The sequence below is a fragment of the Aedes aegypti genome, chromosome 2, assembly GCF_002204515.2.
Source record: "Aedes aegypti strain LVP_AGWG chromosome 2, AaegL5.0 Primary Assembly, whole genome shotgun sequence".
Classification (NCBI taxonomy): Eukaryota; Metazoa; Arthropoda; class Insecta; order Diptera; family Culicidae; genus Aedes; species Aedes aegypti.
In genome coordinates this window covers 229,983,445-230,003,845 of record NC_035108.1, presented here as the reverse complement: position 1 = coordinate 230,003,845, position 20,401 = coordinate 229,983,445, and the positions used below count along the sequence as shown (strand labels likewise).

General features: G+C 36.8%; 1 protein-coding gene across 6 annotated transcripts in view; it reads right to left on the bottom strand.

Moving 5' to 3' along the window:
- LOC5569990 (inactivation-no-after-potential D protein) overlaps positions 1-20,401 on the bottom strand; it is a 298,943-nt gene that overhangs the window by 166,042 nt on the left and 112,500 nt on the right. The gene's annotated exons all lie outside the window — the stretch shown is intronic.

Sequence of the window (20,401 nt, the reverse complement as noted above, 5' to 3'; positions counted from 1 at the left end):
CTTGGAGTTTCGTAGCGGGAAAATCTTCAATCGCGATGCGCTCCGTCTTCGCCAGATATGCAGCCATTATAGATGAGGAGTTTGTGGTTTCGGCGTGGTTTCCGATGATTCGGAATCGCAGTACACAAGCTTCCTTTGGTTCCACCTTCTCGGAATAAAACTGTAAAAAAATAATAATTCAATAAGTTCAGCTTAAGTTTCCAATTAATATTAAAAAAAACTCACCAATCTACTTGCTGAAAACTGCAGTTGAAAGTCTACAGACTTAGGTTTACAAAATGGTTGATCTGCTCCTAATCTGTTTTTGTCGTTTTCGTTGTTGATGTTCACGAGTTCATTTTCCATATACGCGTTATGTGTGAAACCACATAGATTTTTGCTATGTGGATTCACACATATTTTTGATTCACAACACCAAGGTTCATTCAATCTCATTTAAATAAATTCAATGTGTGAGATAGGATCTAATATTGATGTGTCGATACACATGTAGAAAATTATTACAATTTTTGCAGTGTAAGTATAGAAAATAAAGTGAGGATTGCATTATTCAGAGAAAAGGTTGGGTGACAAAATGCCGAAAGACAAAACGTCGAATGCCTAAACGTCGAAAGGACAAAACGTCGAAGGGACGAAACGTCGAATGCCAAAACGTCGAAAGACAAAATGTCGAATGCCAAAATGTCGAATGCGAAAACGTCGAATGCCAAAACACCGAAAGAATAAAACGTCGAGGAGACAAACCGTCGAAAACAAAAAAGTACGCGGGTGTTTGACAAAACGTATATGTGTAGTATCCGATCAGCTCTTTTGGTTCAGTGCAGATCATGATTTGTCATTATTTAAATACCAACCTGTTGACAGATCATGATTTGTCATTATTTAAATACCAACCTTCCTAACCAAAATATGTAAATGTAAGTTACTTTGGAGAATAAAGCGAGATGATCGATCTCTTTTAAAGTGGACGTAGACGAGTGAACATCTTTTAACTGTTATTGACCGTTCAGTTCCTAACTGTTCACGACCGTTTGAAACAGTCGTCGTCTGAAACGGTCGGTGAAACAGTCGCTATAAGATTTGGCAGCAACAATGAGCGAGAAAGTTTTCGCGCGCAAATGTGCACCTCTACTCTTTCAAGTAGAGCAACAAGGACAGCAGAGTGGGCGTCGGATCAGATTTCCACGATTTCCAAATCAGCTGTTGTTGACACTCAGCTGCCGACTGCCCGGCTCGAAAAATGAGGGGTGGTTGAATGGAATGTTTATAAAAGTATCTTTCACTAAACAAAATTCAGCTCGTTGTAAATGTTTCTCGTGCTCAAAATTCAGGTTCAATTAAAAAATTCAATAAGTGGCAACAGTTTATTACGCGTAAGGTATGTATAGTTATCATAACAATGTGTTTCAACAACATTGGCAACATTATTTGATTTGGATGGAATACATTGAGATTCCCCTCGATTCCCGACGACTGTTTCGAACAGTCTCATAAATAGCCAGGATAATCCAACATTCAAGTGGATATACAATAATATCCCAAGTGAAGAAATACCTATTTATAATACAAATAAGTGGCTAACGAGGATAAAGTTAAGTTCTTTTTCGCGCGTGCAAGTTTGGAAGTTGAAACAATTGTTTCTCGGCTTCTCGATCTCGATTCGTTGTTCGTGGTGATTTTAGTCAAGCCGGTCGGTTACGACTCTTTCAAGTTCTGGTCCGCGGTTGCGCTTGTTGCGACCTGCGACGGAGGCACAGATACTACACACGAAATTTGATACATTTTTTTTCCAAACGGCAAGATAACTCCAGTTTGCCAACGACAATCAAGGCAGGCTTGGTGAAAATCGCTAGTTTTCATTTGTTGTGTACCTTCGATCTTTCTGGACAAACGTTGAAAAAGGGCCACAGTTTTCTACGCGTTTAATTGAAAACAGTAAAAAGAGCCTCATTCCAGTACGTTACATTCAATTAGAATAAACGGTGCTCTCGTGACGTTACTTTTGAATGTGCATGAATTGAATCTAATTCGATTTTTGCTACTTTTAATGAAAGGCAAAAATATGCTTTGGCTAATTACGCGCTTTTATCATGTTTGTCCATTGTTTAAAACCCGGGCTCATAGTGACAGTTCGTGACAGCAAAATCTCGGCTCACTGTGACGTTGAGAAATTTTGAATTGGTTTCTCCCTCCCAGGTTGCGACGCGTCGGCCATTGACTAAACTTCCAAAGGAGAGATACTACTTGTGGGATTAGATACGCTTGCTCAATAAGTTGCTGTTGGTGTTACTACCGTTGCTGTTGGTGATACTATCATTTTGGATCGTGTGTGCTGTTGCTGGTTTTGGTTGATTTGCTGTGGCGCGAGGCTGATCTGGCTGGTGAAATAATAAAAGATTTCGGAAGAAGGATTGCAGGCTGCGGAACAAAAGATCCCGTTACGGCATCGGAGTAGTCGGAGCAACGGATTGCGTGCTGGTGTAAAAGATTTACAACGCAACGGTTGGAGTTCAACAAAGAAGTAAGGTATGTATGTGAATAGCGCTTTGTTCTTTTCGCCCATTTTTTTTTTCTTTTTCGCTATTGTGCACTTTGTTTAAATTGAATACTTTTGTGTAGCACAGGCAAAATGGCGTTATATGGAACAATTGACCCGTACGTTCCCGGAACTTCTTTTTTTAATTACATTGAGCATATTGAATACTTTTTCTCTTGTAATAATGTACCTGATGAACAAAAAAAAAGACTTATTTATGACTGCTGGGATGTCAACCTTTGAAGAGCTCAAGCTGCTACAGATTTGAAAACATTATTATATGCAGAAATTATAGGCTTGGCAGAAGAAATGACTATGTTTCAAACAGTAAGGAGTTCCATCGAAGAGGAAGAAGTGGAAATTGTGAATACGAAGGGCAAAATAGGCGATAAGATAGAAGCAGATCTCATTCAGGGCCGAGTTTAGGACAAAGATCGCCCAACAGAGCTAATTTCGTGTGCCATTTTTGTAAAATGCGTGGCCATATCCAAAAGCATTGTTACAAATACAAAGACAGTCAAAGAGGCTCTGTTAAGTTTGTAGGAGACGCATCTGCTCAAGACAACGTTCGAGATAATGTGCATGATTATTTCAAGAGGTTACGAGTCGACTACAGCAGTGACAGCGACAGCTCAGGTGACTATCCATATCTAATGATTAGATCAGTTCATAAGATTAGTGAACCTTGTCTTCTAGATGTTAAAATCGATGGTAAAATATTCAAAATGGAAGTGGATAGCGGTTCAGCTGTCTCTGTTATCTGCAAATCTGATTATATATCGTTCTGATTTACCGGCTACACAGTCTTTGAGGGAATAAAACGAGGTTTATTACTTGCCCAACGTTTCGACACGGGGTTTATATAATTTTTTTGAGCGCCAATTTGTTAAAAAAAATGTAAAAATAGGCTAATTGTAGTCAACGGATCATCTCTTGAAGTTCTCGGTGGTCTTTCTGTATGTGTTACTCTAAATTTTAGAAAGGTGCAGTTAGAACTTGTAGTTTTGAATGATATTAATCGTTTTGATCCCCTCATTGGAAGAGATTGGTTGGACGTATTCTTTGAACAATTGGCGGATTACCTTTTCGAATTCATCGATGATTGAAAACAACCCTTGATTTATTGATAGTAAATCTACTGAACTTAGTGAAATTAAATCCCAATAGGGTGTTTTATGTATTTTGGACAGAGCGTTACGCGTATATAATTTGGCCACTTCCATTTGATTTTGCCGTTGTGATAGCTTGAATTAAGTACGTCCACTCTCTGTAGGTGCATACAATAATCTGAATTTATTATTTCCAAATCTAATCAAAGCCTACTAATACACAACGATAGCACATCTCCTTTTTCTTATAATTTTAGAATAGCAAATACATAACAGGTTATAACATGGTTCAAAAGTTCATAAATAATATTATTCAAATTTAAACATCAATAGTTCATTGTCCAAATCCGCAAATCAGTCATCAGAAGAGAATCCTCGGAACTCAGGTTCATCATCATCCGAAGGTAGGATTGTTGATTCCTTCGTCATCACTGGGCCTGATTCATTAAATGTAGGGTTGTTATAGTCTTCACAATTGAATGTTGTGGCTGATATGGAAGGGTTAACCTTTTTCAAATGTGCAATGTTTCTTTCGTATGTTACTCCTGTTTCTTGATCTTCTACTATAGCTCGGGCTCCTGTACGTTTTGTCACTTTATATTTCGATCTCCCAAACGTTGTAGCTAGTTTATTGGCTGGTAACAAGTTTCTCATTAAAACAATATCTCCATCCTTAATATCCGATTCATGAGCATGACGTCTTCTATCTTCTCTTTCTTTTCCTTGCTGTTTGTTTATTATATCTTTATCACGATAGTCCGATGATACTGGAATTGTTTCTATGTCTTCAATGGATGGTATCTTAGATCTTATTGTACGTCCAAAACATAATTCCGTAGGAGTTTTGCCTGTTGTTGAATGCGGGGTCGTGTAATACATGATTAAATAATCGTTCAAATCCTTCTTCCAATCTCTTCTCAATGCATTACTTATTTGCAATCTTTTCAAAAGCGATCTATTTTGTCTTTCAACCAATCCATTTTCCTGTGGCCAATATGGTGCAGAATGGTTCAAATGAATTCCGTGTAATTTACAATATTCTTCAAACTCTTTCGCAATAAATTGTTTCGCATTGTCAAGAGTGATAGTTCTTGGATATCCCAAACGTATAAAAATTTTATTCAACTTGTTGACAGTTTCCCGAGAATTGATCTTTGACATGACTTCAACTTCTTTATATCTACTGAAATAATCCACTATCACTAGTAAGTATTCTCCTGAAGGAAGTGGTCCCATAAAATCAATAGCAACATCGATCCATGGTTTTGTAGGTAACTCTCGTCTACTCATTGGAAGCGGCTTACTTGGTAGTCCTATTAGTTGACATCCTTCACAGTTTGAAACAATCTCTTTTGCTTCGCGGTCCATACCTGGCCACCAAGCTCGATCTCGTAACCTTTTCTTCATAATCGACTCTCCTGGATGACCCTCATGTGCTAACTGAAGCATTCTAGGACGCAATTCTTGTGGAACAACCAATTTATTTCCTCGTACAATTGTATCTTCAATCATACCAAGCTCATTTCGAAATGGTTCATATGGTTTTACTAAAGGATCAGTCCAGTTTCCTGACACAAGACAATCCTTGACTGCTTTGAGTTCTAGATCCACTTTAGAAGCGTTTTCGATTTCACCCACATCAATGGCCGCTGATTCTTGAACAGCAAGAACAAGAAAATGATTGTCAGTTTCAAACTCAACTGGATCATTTCCAACAACAAGTCGTGATAGAGAATCTGCAATGTTTCCTGATCCTTTCCGGTACTTAACGGTAAATTTGAATGATTGAAGCCTTAACACCCACCGTTCAATTCTAGCACAAGGTGTAGATGTAGGTGAAAATATAATCTCCAGTGGTTTATGATCCGTTTCTAATTCAAATTCTCGACCTATAAGGTACATTGAAAATTTTTCTACTGCCCATACCAACGCTAATGCTTCCTTTTCCGTTTGGCAATATCTTTTTTCCGTTACAGTTAAACTTTTGCTTGCATAGCTGATGATACGAGGATCACAATCTTTCATTCCATCAAATTGAACCAATACCGCACCTAAAGCTACTGGTGAGGCATCCGCAATCACTCGTGTCCTCAATGAGTTATCAAAAAATGACAGCGTTTGTACATTAGATATTAATCTTTTTAAATGTTCAAAACTTTTCTGATGTTCTTGCGTCCAAACAAATTTGTTCTCTTTGCAAATTAATTGACGGAGTGGTTCCGTGATTGAAGCTAAATCAGGAATAAACTTTCCAACATACGTAACAAGTCCCAGAAAACTCCTGATCTCTTCGGAAGTCTTTGGTTCTCTAAATTTCTGTAATGCTTCGACTTTGCTAACAGTCGGACGAATTCCTTCTGAAGACATCAAATGCCCGAGAAACTCAACCTCCCTTACTTTGAAAATACATTTGTCCTGGTTCAACAAGATATTTCGACTTTTCAGTACATTCAGAACTTTCTCCAAAGCTTCGTCGTGTTCCTTCTCAGTCTCACCAAATATTATCGTATCATCAATATAATTAACCACATTTTCGCATTCTGCTAGAATATGCTCCATTATCTTTTGAAACATTTCTGGTGCACATGAAATGCCAAACATTAGACGTTTATAGCGGAACAGCCCTTTGTGGCATATGAATGTTGTAATATGTCTAGATGATTCTTCCAGCTCAATCTAAATAAATCATAATCAAAATAGGACAACATTCAACAATATTAATAACTACATAATAATACAAATACACATAACTATCTTTAAGATTATCTATATCTAGTTTACCTGGTGAAAAGCATCCTTGATATCTAAACGACTGAAGAATCTAGCTGACTTGAAACGTGGCAGAAAATCTTCAAAGGTTGGCATCATATGGTGTTCTCTCTGAATTGCTTGGTTTGGACGGCGCATATCCACACATAGGCGTAGGTCACCATTGTCTTTGATGACAGTAACCAGCGGAGATACCCACTGTGCTGGACCTGATACGGGTTCAATTATATCCATAGCCAACAGTTGATTCAATTTGTCTTCAATCTTGTTTAACAATGCAATCGGTGGACGGCGAACTCTTTGCGTAACTGGGGTAATACTCTGGTTGATGGGAATCCTCACCTTAACATTCTTCATTTTTGGAAAAGGACGTTTCTCCATAGACATTAGCATGTTAATTGAATTCTCAGGACCAGGTAGTCCAATTCTTAACACACCTAGATATTTTGCTGTTTCCTTGCCAAGCAATGATTGTTGTCCTCCTTTTATAACATAGAACGTCGCGATTGTTTCAAGTTTGCTGTCTGACGAATCAACAGATATCGAAGCTTCAAAAACATGAACGATTTCCAATGGTTTCGTATTCGGGCCGTATCCTCTCAAAATTGTGCTCGGTACATAATTTGGAACACAACTCTTCACATGATGTTTTTTCATGTACTGCCAGGTTGTGTCATCAATAATATTCTTTGAACTACCTGAATCTATTAATACTTGTATCAGCACACCTCCTACTTTTGTCCATAGGTATTCATCTCCATCACCAATATTGAAAATAAAACTCTCCGGTTCATTTTGTCCATCGTCGTTGCTTTCTTCTGCTACGACTGCACGTACTTGGCTAAACTTCATTCTTTTCCCTCCATGATGTGGTGATGGTTCATCGTACTTACGCTTGAAACTTGTTCCCGATCTGCACATTTTGGCATAATGTCCTATTTTGTTGCATTTCTCACATTTCCTCCCACGCGCTGGACATTGACGACTGGTTCCATAATGGTTTTGATGACCGCAACGAAAGCATGTGCTGTTGAAACGTTGGCCGTTAGCATTCAACCTGTTAAGTCGCGCATCGTGATTCGTAACTGTAACCAAATGATGGCAATAATTAATAATTAAACATAAACCAAATACGCTTCATGTTCATTTCTAAAATAATATATATCTAGCTTATAGATCAAACCTGCAGATACAGAATTATCCCTCGATAATGTGTTTTCTATTGCTTTAGCTTGTAGTTTGATCGATTCGTATGAGTTCACCATTCGTATAAGTTGAGCCATGGACAGCTTCTCTTTTTGCAGCAGTCTTTCTCGTAGTTCAGTTGGTGCATAATAAATCACTTTATCTATAATACGTAGGTCTTGACTCTCAGCTTCTGTCTTTCCGAAATTACATCTCTTGGCTTGTTCTGTACAGCGCATCAAAAACTTCGATAATGTCTCACGTTTGCCTTCCTGGTTAACATCTGGCGATAGCTTGCAAAATTCATTCCTTTCGAAAGACTCATGCTGCTTCGGCGCAAAATGATCATCAAGTTTCGTTAAAGCCACTTTGTAGGGATCAATTTTCCTTTCTTCATCTTCGATAACATCTGCTCCTTCTATGGAATAGAATAAATCTTGAAGCTCGAGGCCTCCCTTCGCAAGCAATATGTTTTTGATTTTCGTCGAGTTCTTTTCCTCACTGGCTGCAACAATGACCTCAAAGTTTCGTTTCCATCGCATCCATTCCTTTCGGGTTTGTGTCTCGGGAAGATGGTTGAACTTAAATGGATTTATATTCCATCCTTCCATTCTTGATTCCGTTTCAGCTAAAATTTTTTAAAACTTAGTCATAGGGATGGTTGCTAGGGTAATAGCTCATCTGTTATTTTTCAAACAATTGTGGATTTTTTTTCCTGCATTCCGCAGTGAAAGTGTCCTGCTTATAGCAGTATAGCTTATTTCTACAAATGGTAGAGGCTTTTACGCCTTCCCTGCTATTAGCAGCGGAGTGTCCTGCGTATAGCAGTGTACTGTTTTTTTTTTAAACACATTAATTTCTTACCAATTCAAAAAATGTTTTTTTCTAAATTCGTAATCCTTTGAAATATTTGTCTTTTTGAAATAGACTCGTTATCCGTTTGAAATATTCGTAATGCGTGTTCCGAGTTCGTGTTCCAAATACTTTGATCCCACCTCGAAGCCAGATGTGATAGCTTGAATTAAGTACGTCCACTCTCTGTAGGTGCATACAATAATCTGAATTTATTATTTCCAAATCTAATCAAAGCCTACTAATACACAACGATAGCACAGCCGTAAATGGCCAAATTATATACGCGTAACGGTCTGTCCAAATTACTTTGATTACCCTATGCTAGCGGTTTTGACAGAAATTTGTCTAGTCCTATCAAAGGTTTTGAGGCTGATTTAGTTCTCAAAGATAACTCACCAATTTTTCGCAAAGCGTACGATGTTCCTTATCGTTTAAAAGAAAAAGTAATAGATCATTTGGACTCACTGGAAAAAGACGGAATAATTCGTCCCCTTAATGCTACAACTAGATAACTCGAAAATCAAAATTTTGGGATGTGCCACTTTAAAAATATGACCGTTTTACAAGGTTACGGTTAATCGCAGAGGATATGGTTGAAAAATAAACTTTAACTTGTGTATTTTGAATCACACGCTTATGAGCTGTAGGTATTTTACAGATCTAATTAATAAAAATGTTTTGGCATATTGAAGTCATAAATTTCAAATTTCGAGTTATCTAGTTGTAGCATCAAGGGGACGAATTACCCCAATCAACACAAGTTTTTGGGCCTCACCTGTGGTGGTTGTAATTAAGAAAGATGGAGACATCCGTAGGGGAAGGGGTGGTAAAATGAACACCTTAAGGATATCATCTTGTTTCTGATAGAAAAACGAGGAATATGTATAGTTTTATCGCACAAGATCAAAAACAGGGATGTTAGCTAAAACAGTAACACGAATTCAGACCAAAATAGCTAAATTTTCACATATTTTTATCGCTAGCAAAAACCAATTGAAATGTTCATTTTACCTGCACTATGTGGGTAAAATGAACAGCTGTTGGTGGTAAAATGAACATCATGCAGAAAACGTGAGCAAAACTAATATTTTTTACAATTTTCGCTGCACTGCCGAAAATATATCTATAAATGATTGTAATCCATTCAAAAAGAAATGTAAAAGTTTCAGATTTGACATCACATCACAACGATATTCCCATCACTGAAAAACCTCAAGATCTCCGAGCCAAAAGTTACGTCAGCTCCAATTTTCAAACGTTGTTTTCTAAAATCTTAGTTTTCGTTGATATTTTCACTTCAATTGACCTCCGTATCAATCCGAACACTCGGATTTATACTCTAAATCTTCCGTGCGTGATAAAAATTCATTGAAATTTGTTTTTTCTCGGTAAAAGGCACGATGTTCATTTTACCACCCCTGTTCATTTTACCACCACTTCCCCTTTAGTTATAGATTGTAAAGTGTCATTCAATAGGGTAAATAATTCCTAATTCCCATTACCAACTGCACAAGATGTGTTTGCATCTCTTGCTGGGTGTAAAGTTTTCTGTTCCTTAGATTTAACTACAGCGTACACTCAATTGAAGTTGTCTGACAAATCTAGGAAGTTTGTGATCATAAATACACCTGTCAAATGAATCTCACGATAGAGAAAGCGTTAGTATATAAGTAATCCACATTGCGCAGAGCGCATCAGTTTTGTTGTATCAGTCGTAGAAGTAACATCGCGAATAAACGAAAACTTGAAGAGAAGCCGGATTTTTCATTCTTCGGAGCACCGTCCGATTCCGATTCCGCTGCCAAGACTGCTTTCCGTAGCTGCTGCTGTTGAACCCGTTGCCGCATTACAGTCCACCCGTCATTGGAGAACACCCGGCAAGGCAATACGCGTTTGTCATTCCGATCCACAGTTAGATCCCACCAGTGGTAGTCTACTGCGGACACCGGTTTGATTGCACACGGACAACCGATTGCAAGCCATAGTCAATCCCGCCGCTGCTGGAGCATCGCCAGTAGCAGGATTTGACTGCCAGCTGAGAGACCTTCCCCCGGATTTTTTTACGTTGTGCACCGCACAGGGACAAAACGTCGAAGGGACAAAACGTCGAAAGCAGTCATTTTCCTAGCGAAGGTATTTGGATAATTAGTGTTGCTAAGGAAAAAATGGTTGCGATGCTAACGGTGTTGGAAACAGCAAAATTTGCAGTTTTCATCACAGTAAGCATAGAACAAATTTTCAGAAAAATGTCACTTACATCCATTTCAGAAGCACCTTATGACGCTAATTAAAATTGAAGCCTAAGAAATGCAGAACTGATCAAATTAGTCAGTCTTTATGTTGGGTAATATAGGTGCGTGGCTTATACATTCTGCAATGCATTCCGCAGATCCCTAAGTTGTGAGAAAATCGGGTTCCTTTCTTTCCAATAACTCCAATACTTTTTTAACTCTTCTTTTACAAACACTCCTAATCCAGGCACAAGACTTTTCGTCAATCCTAGTTCTTTCCTCCCGATAGCGGAATTTGGGGCAAGTGTGCCACCTTAAGCAAATTGTTCTCTAACTTTGCCTAAAGCTTATAAATCCACCAGCCTCATGAGGTTAGTAACACATCTTTCCATAACCACTGTGCCATTTAAAAAGAAAATAATTTAAAAAAGTATTAGTTTTGGAGCTTCTCAAATATCATCCAAAATAAACTATTTTTCGACACTATAGGCCCAAACGCAATGATAGCGGAACGGCAACGGAAAGCGGAACCGGTTCGCCAGCATGAACTACAACAAGCTTGTCGAACCAGTTTTTGTTCAATTTCATTCGTTGTCAGCGCAGTTGAGATGGTGTGATTCATGCTGGCGAACCGGTTCCGCATTCCGTTGCCGTTCCGCTATCATTGCGTTTGGGCCTTATGGGGCAAGTGTGCCACCCATACGGGGCAAGACGGCCACCGAATGAACATCGCATTTAATTCTACTTGTAATGAAATGTTCCTTATTTCCTATAAATATTACTTACAAAGCAGACGCTAATCTATAATTTGAAAAATAATTTCAAGTTTACCGTAATAAGGAGATGCTTTATAACAAGGTTCAAAACATGCGTAACTGCCTATTACTCAATTCGAATAACTAAAATGGTTATTTTTGTCTCCATTAAATACAATATATATATATTACCCTTATATTATGACGAATATGTATAATATTAAACTAGATCAGCACTAAATAACGGTAAAACATTTATGTAAATATGTAAAACGGTACTTAATAAGCCGAAAAACATGTTATTATTGAATATTTTGAGAAAAAATCGCTTTGGGGGGCAAACATGTTAGTTATTCCCCTACTATACTTCAGAAACTACTACTGGCGCCTCATTTTTTTTTTCTTTTCGGAACATAAACCACTGCGACCAATATTTGATCTATTGTAGTATATCCCGTGTCCTTTGTTTTGTGCATGTCGTGTTACCTTATCACTATTGAGAGATGATAAAGTATTCGGTTTTCTTACAGTTGTAATTCCTAACTTGATCGCAGGAAAGGATTCTAATTGAAAGGTTCCGCTATTTAAACCCTTTGAAGAATGTGGTGGGAACAATGGAGAGTGTTCCCACCACATTCTTCAAAGGGTATAAATAGCAGAACCTTTCAATTAGAATCCTTTCCTGCGATCAAGTTAGGAATAGGCGCGCCCCTTTATCAGTCAAAATCGGATCCCTTGACAAAGCCAAGAAATTACACCGATATTGTCCATGCATCAGAATCCTAGTCCTTACTTCTTCAAACTATAGAGAACTAATTAAATAAAAGATTAAAAAACAAATTGTTGTATTCGACTCATTTTTTTTTTCCTTGTCTCAAGATCATTCTCGGCAACTGGGAAAACCGAGACTTGTCACTTTCAACAAGGTTTAAAAATGTAACAAGGACTAAAAAATGTTCCTTTGATCACTATAATATCCTGTTCTCTTCGTTTGAAGCAGTCAGGACTAGGATTCACTGGTAGATCTTTACCCCATAACGCACCACGAAAAGGTGATCTACCCGCGTTATGGGTCCTCATTTTAGTTTATTATTATGATTTTGTTGATGATGTTTGCATTTTTATAAATTTCACTCCAATAATTTTTGTTTACCAAATAGGTGGCACACTTGCCCCAATAAGTATACATTTCAACCAAAATGGATTTCGTGTGTAAATGTAAATACTTTTTTCGTTCAAATGCCACAATAAGTAACACATTTGAATAGTTTCACGATGTACAGTACGTTATAAAAATCTGTTATCTTTCACCATGCTATTTAGAAACAAAGAAATCTTATAAAAATCCACTCAAATTTGGTTGTCTTTGCTCAAGCCATTGTAAATACGTGAAAAATAGAGTAATTTTCATCATATTTTGATCATTGTATTGCGAACTATAAGGGAACATATTGTTAAGCTCAAAAAGAAAATATATATTCTAGTTTTTATAAAAAGCAGGGGTGGCACACTTGCCCCTATGGCACACTTGCCCCAAAGTCCGCTAATGATGTTCACCAGCCACATGCAATTAAACCACATTATTTTTGTGAAACCTCGCGCGCGAATCTTGCCTTCTTTATTGCATGCATATAGATTGATCACTGAATAATCTATTAGTGTTGCACAAACTGATCGGTTTCGTCTCTCTTCGCATTCCGAGAATGTGTTATTGTGCGATTGTTAGTGTTTGTAGTTTATGTTGTTTAGCTTAACAAACACTAACAGTATGTATAGTAGAGTGATGCAAATTTTGAAATTTTTGCTCCCCTTAAAGCTTAAACGGCTTATATTATGGTAAATAGCATACTCCCAAAGTTTGAAATGAATCGGAAGAAATATTACTGTGCACTGGCCATTTGAAGTTTATATGGAGATTACTATGGAAAACGCCATCCTTTTGTGTTCAGCCCTCTATCTCTTCGTCATGATGTTTTATGGACAAGTGAACACAATCTTCTCATGTGACATCCTTTCAGCTACAACTTTGCCGAAGACCACATTTTGATTGGACGTCAGGATAAATTGCTATTTATAATTATAAACTGGGTATGCATTTTGCATGCTGAACCAACTGCCCGGTAGGCAACAGTGGTGCTCCTGGCGGGTAGAATGGACCAATGCACGCGTTCACTCGTTGACGTTTGAGCGGTGCCGTGTTATTTATGCTACCATAGCAACCAGTGAATTCGGCACCGCTCAAACGTCAAATTAGTGAACTCGTGCATCGGTCCATAGATCAAAGTAATCTAGGCTACTATGTTCTATAGCAAAAAAAGCAGTGTTGCTCTGAAAGTACCGTTTTGTCTCAAATTCCGAACAGACTCATATTTCGAACACTCGGTTTTTGTATGGCGATTTGGTTGAAATGTTTCGTTGAAATATGTCATTGAATAACAAGAAAATTGCAGTCAATTGCAATTCAATTTTAACGTCTCCAATATAATTTATACCGCGGGAGTAGTGATGATTCTCTAGTTTCAGACCAGAAATCAAGCTTAAGTAAATTTCTTCTTCTTCTTTCTGGCATTACGTCCCAACTGGGACAAAGCCTGCTTCTCAGATTAGTGTTCTTATGAGCACTTCCACAGTTATAAACTGAGAGCTTTTTTTTTTTTTTTGACCATTTTTGCATGTGTATATCGTGTGGCAGGTGCGAAGATACTCTATGCCCTGGGAATCGAGAAAATTTCCTTTACGAAAAGATCCTCGACCAGCGGGATTCGAACCCACGACCCTCAGCATGGTCATGCTGAATAGCTGCGCGTTTACCGCTACGGCTATCTGGGCCCCTAGTAAATTTATTTGGGAAATAATTCATTTGAATACGATTTATTTGTGCTGTTCGGAATTTGAATCAAGGTGTTCGGAATATGAGACAGAATGAACACAGTGTTCGGCATTTGAATCAAACTGTTGTGCCATACTTTAACGTAAAAACTATACTAAAACTTATTAAATCAACATTATTATCGGTACACCCAACAGCTAACATTTGGGCTTTGCGAGGAAATTGAAATTTACACAAATTTCTGTCAATTTATGCCAATCAGATGCATTTGAAGTCACTGTTGGCCTTAAGTGTTCGGAATATGAGTCAAAACGGTAATTGAATGATCATCTCAGTATGGTTTAGACTTTGTTATCAATAATAACAAATTATCCTTACGTCCCAACAAAATGTGGTCTTCGGCGAAGTTGGAGCTGCGAAGATTTCACATGAGAAGAGCTTGTTCACTTTTCCATAGATTATTATTTCGAGCAGTTAGAGGACTGAACACAAAATCTTTGTCATTTTCATAGTAATTTCCATATAAACTTCAAATAGCGTGTGCACAACCAAATTACGTCCAAATCACTTAAAATTTTGGGAGAATGATTTTTATCATAATTGACACCGTTTAAGCATAGGGGAGCAAAAATTTAAAAATTTGCATCAGTCTAATGTATAGAGTGGCATGATATTTCTGAACTTGATCATTTCAATTACTTAATTTCGTTTGCATGTTTGACTAATTTAATGTGATGTGAACTAATTACTGACAACTAAGACATGGCAATTAGTGAATTCTTTATTCTTTAAAAACTTACTCATTCTTTCCTTGAATAAGTACACTTAAATCGAATGATTGATTTTCTTTTCAGAAACAGATATTCAAAATCACATATATAGAAATTATAATCTCTAGCAAGTTAAGTTGAGCTGAGTTGAGCTCAGTTTTCAACATATCTTTCAATGCTCTTTCAGCTGCAATAATGAGGTAACATGATTTGTTCGGAAAAATTAGGAAAAAAAAACAGTCAAATTGTCCCATAATGAAAAGTAACCGCATATCAGTCCCACAAAAGATTTCTGCACCATGTAACACACAAATGAACCGTGTTATGATTATCTTTATATTTGTCTCGAAAACATATCGTAGTAAAAAGCAAACTCTGAAAATTTCATTAAGATTTAAACATGTTCCAATCCTCAGAAATTTTTCGAATACTCGTATGGAAAACGAGTTTAGAAACTTCACAGCCCATTTTCTCAATGCCTACTTTTTACGAATGGAACTGACTTGCGATTCACGGCAGTATAGTACTAATAAGTTTCATAGAATATCCAATGTTGAAACATTGGAACAAATGTCAAATAAAATCATTAATAATTTCATGCAAAAATCGTTGCAATCTTCTATTGCCACGATTAATGCGTTATATATTTAGGTTAAGTTAGGTTAAGTAAATTGAAAGCGTTTTTTTTATCTTAAAAGCAGGTGAAATCAACTCACCTGTAAAAAATCGTAACTGCTACGGCAAATGAAATATAATATGTTGTTAACAAAATGTTAATAAAAGCCAAAATAGGATGATAGTGTTGACTAACACAGAACACCTAGATATAACAAATGAATGTAATGTTTGGAATAATAATAATAAAGAATTTAAAAAAATGTCATTGCAAATGGGGCTTTCTGAAGGAAATTTCTTGACTCATTAATTCAAGGAATTTATTTATTTTTCTGAAGCTTAACAACATACTTAAGTCTACTCAACATTTCAAGCACTCAAAGTTTCCATGTAGGCTTAGAATAGCGGATTGTTTAGTACCGACATTTCCAACAGTATTGCCTACACCAAGCAGGATTTCGCAAAACTGGTTGTATGTATGAAACTTCAAATTTATTTTTTATTAAATGGAGTTCTCAGTTAAGAATGTTTGATTGTTTTAGACTTTTAGTTTACACATATGAACGATGTAACTACCATGTTCAGCAATAAGCTAAGCACAGAAACACTCGTTCAGATTTTTGAACAGTAAATTAATTAACTAAAAGTTAATTTTCATTTGACGTACAATTTATGGAGGATAAAAATATTTTTTCGCTGAATCGTGTGAGTAGACTTTTAGTACTCAATAGTTGTTAGATGGCGTAAGCTTTTAGTTTCAGCAGTTGAACGATACTTTTTTTTGTACTGCAGATTCATGAAAATATGACTAAAAAAAGTATATGATTATTTTGTATACTTGCTTGTACAAATAATTGCAATAATTTATAAAAAATCTTTTGATCAATTGTTATTATAAAATAAATATTTTTACGTGAAACTACAACATACTTTGATAAAACATGAAGATTGCTTTGAAATGCTCCCATAAACTGTCCATGATTTTTGAAAAAAAATAAAACAATATTTACATAGTTGATGTTTTGTAGCTTGTTACATTTTTTAAATATTTATTAATTTATCTTATTATTATTTGTATTGTTTCAAGAGATTTTAATGCCGTGTTGTTGAGCTTATATTGGTTATTAACCCCTCTACCGGCAGCTTCATTTTTTACCGCTAAAAAAATATTCAAATCGCCATAACCTTTTTGTTTCTCAATATTTTTGCACCATTTTTTCACAAGACCTCAAAAAACTCTTCTAGTTTGAGAATCCGTGTCGATATTAATCATTGGTGATCTAGTTTTGTAGATGTTCAGATGTTCCTTTGGGGACCGACATTCTTCATATCAGGGCTGTGCATTTTCGAAAGCCTTTTGTGAAACACGAAGATTTGGTTGCATCGTCTCAATGGTGACGAACAACTGCGTCGCTTCGTTCTTCTTTCATCACTCATTCGTTTCGTTACCTGATTGAAAGCAGCGAACAAGAAAGGTGAAATGAAAGAGTAAGAACTTCGTTTCATTTGATTTCATTGAAATCTATCAAAATGTTTCAAAATGGATTTTACCTATTTTTTGCAATAGTAATGTATATAACTTGTAAGGTAATAATTTAAGATAGAGAAAGTATGCGGGCCACCATTCATTTGAATAAATCTGCTCCTAAAGTTAGAGACTACCGACTGAAAGACCAGCTCGCTGCAGTGAGGCTCTGATATATGACGCGCGACGCACAGGCAGCACGAAAAGAATGAAAGACTACGCTTGCTGCGATGAAAGGAAATGTTTGTTGGATTGAAACGAAACAGTAGAGTTTCAATCAAAAGGGAAGCTTGAATCAATCAGTTGGGGACTGAAAATGCTTTCAATGAATTGAAAATGGACGGCCCTGCTTCATATGAATCGTCTTTGGCGGCCATTTTGTTTTTGGTCAATTTATCAAAAAAAAAATAAAATGTGTACTATACAATGCCAAGTAATATTGACTTCGCAGCACCAATCTGGAGTTCGCCGGTTGGACTTCCGAAGCGAAGTTTTGAACGAACTAACTGTCATTGCTCTGCCGGCTCGGCTTTTATCTCGACTGTTTTTGAAAACAGTCCAACATCACGTCGACGGAAGAAGTTTCACTACAACGGAGGATTTGTCAGTTCGAGCGCGCCAAAATCCTTCCGATTGAAACTGCTTAAGGTGCAACTGTTTGCTATCCATAAATGATTATCAAGTTTGCAGTTTTCGGAGTGTGATATCGGTTCTACAAGACAGAAATGAACGGAGAGTGTATCATCATACCTGTTGCTAGCAAGCATATGATCCGATAGATCACCGAATGACCGATATGATATAAAACAGAAATATTTTCTTTTCAACGATAGTTTGAACATAGATTGTTCATGGATGCCACGATGAGTCGATCGTGTGTTACCTTAAGTTCGTTGATAACGAAGAGGAAAATGAGCGAAGTTCTCTCTCTGAATTTTATCGGGATGCACAATAAGGAGCTACTTTGAAAAAATCATACAAATCGGTTCAGTACTCCTGTAGAAATCTGAAAATTAAGATACATATGAGGTTTATTAGAGTTTTCAAGATCTTTATTTGTCCAGCTTGATACCAGAAACATAAATGCTCATTACTCAAAGACGGCTGCACCAAATTGGTTCATTTTTTCACAACATACTTGCATTAATGTATCATTTCGAGGAGTGAATATCCGAATACGATAAAAAATCTGTAGCCTGAGAAATTTACGTGGGTTATGGCTACGCGTCGGTCCCCTAAGGAATTTTGGAATACCTTCGAATCCAGATGTCCAATGATCAATATCGACACATATTCTAAAACTAGAAAAGTTTTTTGAGAGCTTGTTTTAAAATGGTGCAAATATATCAAGAAACAAAAAAGTTATCGCGAATTGAATATTTTTTAGCGGGAAAAAAAGAAGCTGCCGGTAGAGGGGTTAAAAATGCTGAAAAAAAGATCGAATTAATATTTATGCTGCAAATAAATCTAAATCGTTAGTGTCTGTTGACGTTCAATTTCTGGCGGACTGCTCATTGTTGCTGCTCGAAAAATTAGTATGATTTGTGAATGGCGCTGGTCACATTTTTGTGGGCGATGATACCCGGTTACAATGTAAATCAGCAGATAGGGAAGCATTTATTTTATTTGCAGGTAACATCACACCTATCATGTTTGATGTTACCAGCAGATGAAAAAAAATCTTCCCTGCCTACTGATTTTAATTTCAATTGAGAAGATAGGAACGCTTGTAGGGACCTTTTTTTCGGAAATTTCATCATCGTACCTGCCACACGATATACGAATACGAAAATGGCAACTATGGCAAAGAAAGCTCTCAGTTAATAACTGTGGAAGTATTTATAAGAACACTACGCTGAGAAGCAGGCTCTGTCCCGGTGAGGACGTAATGCCAGTATGAAGAAGAAACGCTCGTTGCACGTTATTATTGAAAGTGCTTCCAAATTTGGCCCTAGAAGAAACATAAATAAATGAGCCCACCAGCAAGTTTCAAAGCTAGTATTAATTATTAATGAACAAACTAAACAAACAAACTAAAAACATGATTCGAAACGTCTCATAAAATCTCGATTACTTTTTCAAATCGACGTAAGTAACTTCCATACGGTTTTGAGAAAATTAATCCAGAAGAATCACATCCTGTCTTCCAAAACTGTTTTAAAATGAATCACCTTTTTAACATTTTTTCGACGTGTACATTGCTTAAATTTTGCATACAATGAGCTCGCGTTCAAAAACTATAGAGTTCCTATTATTTCACACAATAATTTTATGACAAAATGATAAGCCGTTTTATTCAGTTACTTGCGACGTTTTTGTACCAGTGTAAAATTGACTCAAGTAGTGTTTTGTTTTGATTCGTGGTTAAGTCACTTTGTCTCTCCATACACTCAGAAATAAAAATCGTCACAGAATTACTAAAGTTTATGCATCAATGACTATTTTCTATCTGCCTCTCAGAGTTGCTCGCAGTCACTATCAACGCTTGAAATTTGCTGATTTGTACAGGCCGACTGCGATGCAATTCGAATCAATCTATAGCACATCAACATCATGCTGTCTACTCCATCACAAGGCATTGATGGCGATAAACTATGGATATCACTGATGGTTTAAGTTTAGCCTTAAATTAAGCAGTTAAAATGGCAATTTATCAGTACGATATTTTTGACAGTATAGCAGATAGATTGAAACTATTTGTTGGTCACTGAAAAACAGTAATAGCATGGATAATTACCACGTGATCACTCATTCCGCAGTGATTATGATCTAGAGTGCGATGTCGCATCACTGCTGTTGGTTGTCAAATCAAAGTGATATTGATAGCTCGCAAGTGATAGTGATAGTTTTAGACCATCAGCCATCAGCTGATATGATTGATATTAGGCAACCCTGCTGCCTCTCTTTCATTCTGCTGTGAATTTCTACACTAAATGTCATTTCACCTGGTGAATTGACAAAAAGGAATTAAATTCCCTGCAGAACGAAAAAGAGGCAGATAGAAAATAGTAATAAATTACTAAAATTTAGTCATTCTGTGACTACCCGTGTTTCTGAGTGTACAGCGGGGCGGCGAAAGTAGTGGTTGGGTTGCGAAAGTTAAAAATCTTGCTTTCGTCATTTTGTAGATCCGAAAATTAAACGTTCTAAATGTGAAAAATCGAATTGGTTCAGAGGGAAACGCGTGGAATTTCGTCTGCGAAACACGTAGGATCGATAAG